Source organism: Syngnathus leptorhynchus, unplaced genomic scaffold (genome assembly GCF_054491065.1).
Source record: "Syngnathus leptorhynchus isolate UIUO unplaced genomic scaffold, UIUO_Slep HiC_scaffold_161, whole genome shotgun sequence".
NCBI lineage: Eukaryota > Metazoa > Chordata > Actinopteri > Syngnathiformes > Syngnathidae > Syngnathus > Syngnathus leptorhynchus.
This window is the reverse complement of record NW_028232128.1, coordinates 61814-70000: the sequence shown is the minus strand read 5'-3', so window position 1 is coordinate 70000 and position 8187 is coordinate 61814.

The window sequence follows — 8187 nt, the reverse complement described above, 5'->3', positions numbered from 1 at the left end:
AGGAACCGTCCACCCGACGTCGGACGAGCCGAGGCCGATGGAGGCCCTACCAAGGCGGGTCATGAGTGCCAGTCGGTCAGTTGGGTGAGGGGGTACTCGGAGGCCCGCCGGGAGCAGACGGGCGACCGGGGATGGGGGGCGTACGCGGGCGGGCGCCGGGAGAAGACGGCCCGTCCGGGGTCGAATCTCGGCCTGTGTTTTCGGAGCCGGCCGGGCATCACGCTCCCTCCTTGGATGGACAACATTCGTAGTTGACACTTTGTGTCATTTTATCCGAGCGGGCGGGCGCCTCGAGAGGCGGACCGTCCGGGGCGACTCTCGGCCTGTGTTTTCGGAGCCGGCCGGGCCTCACGCTCCCTCCTTGGATGGACAACATTCGTAGTTGACACTTTGTGTCATTTTATCCGAGCAGACGGGCGCCGCGAGGCGGACCGTCCGGGGCGACTCTCGGCCTGTGTTTTCGGAGCCGGCCGGGCATCACGCTCCCTCCTTGGATGGACAACATTCGTAGTTGACACTTTGTGTCATTTTATCCGAGCAGACGGGCGCCGCGAGGCGACCGTCCGGGGCGACTCTCGGCCTGTGTTTTCGGAGCCGGCCGGGCATCACGCTCCTTCCTTGGATGGACAACATTCGTAGTTGACACTTTGTGTCATTTTATCCGAGCGGGCGGGCGCCGCGAGGCGGACCGTCCGGGGCGACTCTCGGCCTGTGTTTAAGGAGCCGGCCGGGCATCACGCTCCTTCCTTGGATGGACAACATTCGCAGTTGACACTTTGTGTCATTTTATCCGAGCAGACGGGCGCCGCGAGGCGGACCGTCCGGGGCGACTCTCGGCCTGTGTTTAAGGAGCCGGCCGGGCATCACGCTCCCTCCTTGGATGGACAACATTCGTAGTTGACACTTTGTGTCATTTTATCCGAGCAGACGGGCGCCGCGAGGCGACCGTCCGGGGCGACTCTCGGCCTGTGTTTAAGGAGCCGGCCGGGCATCACGCTCCTTCCTTGGATGGACAACATTCGTAGTTGACACTTTGTGTCATTTTATCCGAGCGGGCGGGCGCCGCGAGGCGGACCGTCCGGGGCGACTCTCGGCCTGTGTTTAAGGAGCCGGCCGGGCATCACGCTCCTTCCTTGGATGGACAACATTCGCAGTTGACACTTTGTGTCATTTTATCCGAGCAGACGGGCGCCGCGAGGCGGACCGTCCGGGGCGACTCTCGGCCTGTGTTTTCGGAGCCGGCCGGGCATCACGCTCCCTCCTTGGATGGACAACATTCGTAGTTGACACTTTGTGTCATTTTATCCGAGCAGACGGGCGCCGCGAGGCGGACCGTCCGGGGCGACTCTCGGCCTGTGTTTAAGGAGCCGGCCGGGCATCACGCTCCTTCCTTGGATGGACAACATTCGCAGTTGACACTTTGTGTCATTTTATCCGAGCAGACGGGCGCCGCGAGGCGGACCGTCCGGGGCGACTCTCGGCCTGTGTTTTCGGAGCCGGCCGGGCATCACGCTCCCTCCTTGGATGGACAACATTCGTAGTTGACACTTTGTGTCATTTTATCCGAGCAGACGGGCGCCGCGAGGCGGACCGTCCGGGGCGACTCTCGGCCTGTGTTTAAGGAGCCGGCCGGGCATCACGCTCCTTCCTTGGATGGACAACATTCGCAGTTGACACTTTGTGTCATTTTGTTCGGCCTGTGTTTAAGGAGGCGGCCGTCCTCCACTCGGTCCGTGTTTAAGGAGCGACACTCGCGCTCCGGTTCGGCCTGTATTTAGGGAGGCGGCCGTCCTCCGCTTGGTCTGTGTTAAGGGCGACACTCTGTCCATGTTTGAGGAGCCTGGCCCTGACGCTCCTCTCCGGCCTGTGTTTAAGGAGGCGGCCGTCCTCCCCTTGGTCCGTGTTAAGGGCGACACTCGGTCCATGTTTGAGGAGCCTGGCCCTGACGCTCCTCTCCGGCCTGTGTTTAAGGAGGCGGCCGTCCTCCCCTTGGTCCGTGTTAAGGGCGACACTCGGTCCATGTTTGAGGAGCCTGGCCCTGACGCTCCTCTCCGGCCTGTGTTTAAGGAGGCGGCCGTCCTCCCCTTGGTCTGTGTTAAGGGCGACACTCGGTCCATGTTTGAGGAGCCTGGCCCTGACGCTCCTCTCCGGCCTGTGTTTAAGGAGGCGGCCGTCCTCCCCTTGGTCTGTGTTAAGGGCGACACTCGGTCCATGTTTGAGGAGCCTGGCCCTGACGCTCCTCTCCGGCCTGTGTTTAAGGAGGCGGCCGTCCTCCCCTTGGTCTGTGTTAAGGGCGACACTCGGTCCGTGTTTAAGGAGCGGCCCTCGCGCTCCGGTTCGGCCTGTATTTAGGGAGGCGGCCGTCCTCCGCTTGGTCTGTGTTAAGGGCGACACTCGGTCCGTGTTTAAGGAGCCGGCCCTGACGCTCCTCTTCGGCCTGTGTTTAAGGAGGCGGCCGTCCTCCACTTCCTTCCATGCACCACCACATTCGCAGTTGACACTTTGCCATTTTTTCAGAGAGGTGACACTTAGTCGTTTTTTCGAAAGTTGACACTTAGTCGTTTTTTCGAAAGTTGACACTTTGCCGTTTTTTCAGAGAGGCGACACTTAGTCGTTTTTTCGAAAGTTGACACTTAGCCGTTTTTTCGAAAGTTGACACTTAGCCGTTTTTTCGAAAGTTGACACTTAGCCGTTTTTTCGAAAGTTGACACTTAGTCACTTTTTCGCCACAGTGACACCTCCAGCGCGTGCCACGGCGCTTTTCAGGTCTTCTATCCGACCTTGTGCTGTCGAGGACGGCGTGTCCGACGCCGTGGGGAGACCAGCACCATCTCCTCCATACTCGTAAACGGGGTGCTTTGGAAAACGGGGGGAAAGTCGATGAGTACACTGACTACTGGGACCATTTCATTGTACTCTGGCGCACCTGAAGACCAAAAAAGGTACTGCACCTTAGCCCGGGTACCTCACCCCCTGGTACCTCGAGGAGAACTTAGAAAAATTTCGACAAATTTTTGGTGAGCTCCAGGGAGAGAGGCTGATTTTTCGCTTTTTGAGGCCGACCGCCGAACCGGCGCGGGGCGGACTCACAAGCCCCGCAGAGCCGTGGGCACTTAGTCGTTTTTTCAGAGAGGCGACACTTAGTCGTTTTTTCAGAGGCGACACTTAGTCGTTTTTTCGAAAGTTGACACTTAGCCGTTTTTTCGAAAGTCGACACTTAGCCGTTTTTTTGGAAAGTTGACACTTAGTCGTTTTTTCGAAAGTTGACACTTAGTCGTTTTTTCGCCACAATTGGCTCTGAGCTCCAGGGGGAGAGCCTGGTTTTGCCTTATTTCAGGCCGGCTGGGGAACCGGCGCGGGTCGGATGCACGAGCCCGGCAGAGCCGTGGGCACTTAGAAAATTTTCGCCGATTAAGCTGGGACCTCCAGGCGGAGACCGGCATTCCTCGTCCTCGGGTGTTCGACCCAGGAACCGGCGCTGGGCAGACGCCGTAGCCACGCAGAGCCGTGGGCACTTAGAAAATATTCGCCAAGTTGGCTCTGAGCTCCAGGCGGAGAGGCTGGTTTTGCCTTATTTCAGGCCGGCTGGGGAACCGGCGCGGGTCGGATGCACGAGCCCGCAGAGCCGTGGGCACTTTGCCATTTTCTCAGAGTCGACACTTAGTCGTTTTTTCAGAGAGGCGACACTCTGTCGTTTTTTCGAAAGTTGACACTTTGCCGTTTTTTCAGAGAGGCGACACTTAGCCGTTTTTTCGAAAGTTGACACTTAGCCGTTTTTTCGAAAGTCGACACTTAGCCGTTTTTTCAGAGATGTGACACTTTGCCGTTTTTTCGAAAGTCGACACTTAGCCGTTTTTTCAGAGATGTGACACTTAGAAACTTTTTGCCAAGTTGGCTGTGAGCTCCAGGAGGAGACCGTTATTTTTCGTCATTCGAGGCCGACTGCGGAACCGGCGCTGGGCGGACGCCAAAGCTCGGCAGGGCCGTGGGCACTTAGAAACTTTTTGCCAAGTTGGCTGTGAGCTCCAGGAGGAGACCGTTATTTTTCGTCATTCGAGGCCGACTGCGGAACCGGCGCTGGGCGGACGCCAAAGCTCGGCAGGGCCGTGGGCACTTAGAAACTTTTTGCCAAGTTGGCTGTGAGCTCCAGGAGGAGACCGTTATTTTTCGTCATTCGAGGCCGACTGCGGAACCGGCGCTGGGCGGACGCCAAAGCTCGGCAGGGCCGTGGGCACTTAGAAACTTTTTGCCAAGTTGGCTGTGAGCTCCAGGAGGAGACCGTTATTTTTCGTCATTCGAGGCCGACTGCGGAACCGGCGCTGGGCGGACGCCAAAGCTCGGCAGGGCCGTGGGCACTTAGAAACTTTTTGCCAAGTTGGCTGTGAGCTCCAGGAGGAGACCGTTATTTTTCGTCATTCTAGGCCGACTGCGGAACCGGCGCTGGGCGGACGCCAAAGCTCGGCAGGGCCGTGGGCACTTAGAAACTTTTTGCCAAGTTGGCTGTGAGCTCCAGGAGGAGACCGTTATTTTTCGTCATTCGAGGCCGACTGCGGAACCGGCGCTGGGCGGACGCCAAAGCTCGGCAGGGCCGTGGGCACTTAGAAACTTTTTGCCAAGTTGGCTGTGAGCTCCAGGAGGAGACCGTTATTTTTCGTCATTGGAGGCCGACTGCGGAACCGGCGCTGGGCGGACGCCAAAGCTCGGCAGGGCCGTGGGCACTTAGAAACTTTTTGCCAAGTTGGCTGTGAGCTCCAGGAGGAGACCGTTATTTTTCGTCATTCTAGGCCGGCTGCAGAACCGGCGCGGGTCGGATGCACGAGCCCGCAGAGCCGTGGGCACTTTGCCACTTTTTCGCCACAATTGGCTGTGAGCTCCAGGAGGAGACCGTTATTTTTCGTCATTCTAGGCCGGTTGCAGAACCGGCGCGGCTCGGATGCACGAGCCCGCAGAGCCGTGGGCACTTAGAAAATTTTCAGAGAGGCGACACTTTGCCATTTTTTCAGAGAGGTGACACTTAGTCGTTTTTTCGAAAGTTGACACTTAGCCGTTTTTTCGAAAGTTGACACTTAGTCGTTTTTTCGAAAGTTGACACTTAGTCGTTTTTTCGCCAAAGTGCCCACCTCCAGCGCGTGCCACGGCGCTTTCCAGGTCTTCTATCCGACCTTGTGCTGTCGAGGACGGCGTGTCCGACGCCGTGGGGAGACCAGCACCATCTCCTCCATACTCGTAAACGAGGTGCTTTGGAAAACGGGGGGAAAGTCGATGAGTACACTGACTACTGGGACCATTTCATTGTACTCTGGCGCACCTGAAGACCAAAAAAGGTACTGCACCTTAGCCCGGGTACCTCACCCCCTGGTACCTCGAGGAGAACTTAGAAAAATTTCGACAAATTTTTGGTGAGCTCCAGGGAGAGAGGCTGATTTTTTGCTTTTTGAGGCCGACCGCCGAACCGGCGCGGGGCGGACTCACAAGCCCCGCAGAGCCGTGGGCACTTAGTCGTTTTTTCGAAAGTTGACACTTAGCCGTTTTTTCGAAAGTTGACACTTAGCCGTTTTTTCGAAAGTCGACACTTAGCCGTTTTTTCGAAAGTTGACACTTAGTCGTTTTTTCGCCGATTTTGCTGGGACCTCCAGGCGAGGACCGGCGTTTTTCGTCTTCCGGGTCCGACCCGGGAACCAGCGCCGAGCGGACACATTCGCTCGCTAGTGCCGTTGGCACTTAGAAAATTTTTCGTTTGTCATGAGCTCCGGGCGGAGACCGGCGTTTTTCGTCTTCCGGGTTCGACCCGGGAACCAGCGCCGAGCGGACACATTCGCTCGCTAGTGCCGTTGGCACTTAGAAAATTTTTCGTTTGTCATGAGCTCCGGGCGGAGACCGGCGTTTTTCGTCTTCCGGGTCCGACCCGGGAACCAGCGCCGAGCGGACACATTCGCTCGCTAGTGCCGTTGGCACTTAGAAAATTTTTCGTTTGTCATGAGCTCCGGGCGGAGACCGGCGTTTTTCGTCTTCCGGGTTCGACCCGGGAACCAGCGCCGAGCGGACACATTCGCTCGCTAGTGCCGTTGGCACTTAGAAAATTTTTCGTTTGTCATGAGCTCCGGGCGGAGACCGGCGTTTTTCGTCTTCCGGGTCCGACCCGGGAACCAGCGCCGAGCGGACACATTCGCTCGCTAGTGCCGTTGGCACTTAGAAAATTTTTCGTTTGTCATGAGCTCCGGGCGGAGACCGGCGTTTTTCGTCTTCCGGGTTCGACCCGGGAACCAGCGCCGAGCGGACACATTCGCTCGCTAGTGCCGTTGGCACTTAGAAAATTTTTCGTTTGTCATGAGCTCCGGGCGGAGACCGGCGTTTTTCGTCTTCCGGGTCCGACCCGGGAACCAGCGCCGAGCGGACACATTCGCTCGCTAGTGCCGTTGGCACTTAGAAAATTTTTCGTTTGTCATGAGCTCCGGGCGGAGACCGGCGTTTTTCGTCTTCCGGGTTCGACCCGGGAACCAGCGCCGAGCGGACACATTCGCTCGCTAGTGCCGTTGGCACTTAGAAAATTTTTCGTTTGTCATGAGCTCCGGGCGGAGACCGGCGTTTTTCGTCTTCCGGGTTCGACCCGGGAACCAGCGCCGAGCGGACACATTCGCTCGCTAGTGCCGTTGGCACTTAGAAAATTTTTCGTTTGTCATGAGCTCCGGGCGGAGACCGGCGTTTTTCGTCTTCCGGGTTCGACCCGGGAACCAGCGCCGAGCGGACACATTCGCTCGCAAGTGCCGTTGGCACTTAGAAAATTTTTCGTTTGTCATGAGCTCCGGGCGGAGACCGGCATTTTTCGTCATTCGAGGCCGACGGGGGAACCAGCCGGAGCGGACACGTTTGCTCGGAAGAGCCGTTGGCACTTAGAAAAAATTCCGTGTCTCGTGAGCTCCAGGGGGGACAGGCTGGTTTTATTCATCCGTAGCCGACATGGGAACCAGCGCGGAGCGGATTGGTGTTGCGCTGGCATATACCTCATCTCTCTCAGGAGTCCCCCCCTTATACGTGCCGATGGTGTTTTGGAAAACGGGGGGTAACTGGATGAGTACACTGACTAGGGGGACCAGTACACTAGCGAGTGGGACCAGTACACTGACTAGTGGGACCAACACACTATGAGCGCCTGGTACCTAAAATGGAAGTATAGAGGCCGAATTTCGGGCAAGATCACGCCGGGTTAGGCTTCCAGGACCTCGGCTAAGCAATTTTAACGGGTCGCCCGGTTCTTTTTTGATCCAGCCCGGTTCTTTTTTTTATCCAGCCCGGTTCTTTTTACACTTCCAGCTGGAGCTCGGGAGCGGCTTTTTGCACAAGAACACGCCGTGTTAGGCTTCCAGGACCTCGGCTAAGCAATTTTAACGGGTCGCCCGGTTCTTTTTTTTTATCCAGCCCGGTTCTTTTTTTATCCAGCCCGGTTCTTTTTACACTTCCAGCTGGAGCTCGGGAGCGGCTTTTTGCACAAGAACACGCCGTGTTAGGCTTCCAGGACCTCGGCTAAGCAATTTTAACGGGTCGCCCGGTTCTTTTTTTTATCCAGCCCGGTTCTTTTTTTATCCAGCCCGGTTCTTTTTACACTTCCAGCTGGAGCTCGGGAGCGGCTTTTTGCACAAGATCACGCCGTGTTAGGCTTCCAGGACCTCGGCTAAGCAATTTTAACGGGTCGCCCGGTTCTTTTTTGATCCAGCCCGGTTCTTTTTTTTATCCAGCCTGGTTCTTTTTACACTTCCAGCTGGAGCTCGGGAGCGGCTTTTTGCACAAGAACACGCCGTGTTAGGCTTCCAGGACCTCGGCTAAGCAATTTTAACGGGTCGCCCGGTTCTTTTTTGATCCAGCCCGGTTCTTTTTTTTATCCAGCCTGGTTCTTTTTACACTTCCAGCTGGAGCTCGGGAGCGGCTTTTTGCACAAGATCACGCCGTGTTAGGCTTCCAGGACCTCGGCTAAGCAATTTTAACGGGTCGCCCGGTTCTTTTTTGATCCAGCCCGGTTCTTTTTTTTATCCAGCCCGGTTCTTTTTACACTTCCAGCTGGAGCTCGGGAGCGGCTTTTTGCACAAGATCACGCCGTGTTAGGCTTCCAGGACCTCGGCTAAGCAATTTTAACGGGTCGCCCGGTTCTTTTTTGATCCAGCCCGGTTCTTTTTTTTATCCAGCCTGGTTCTT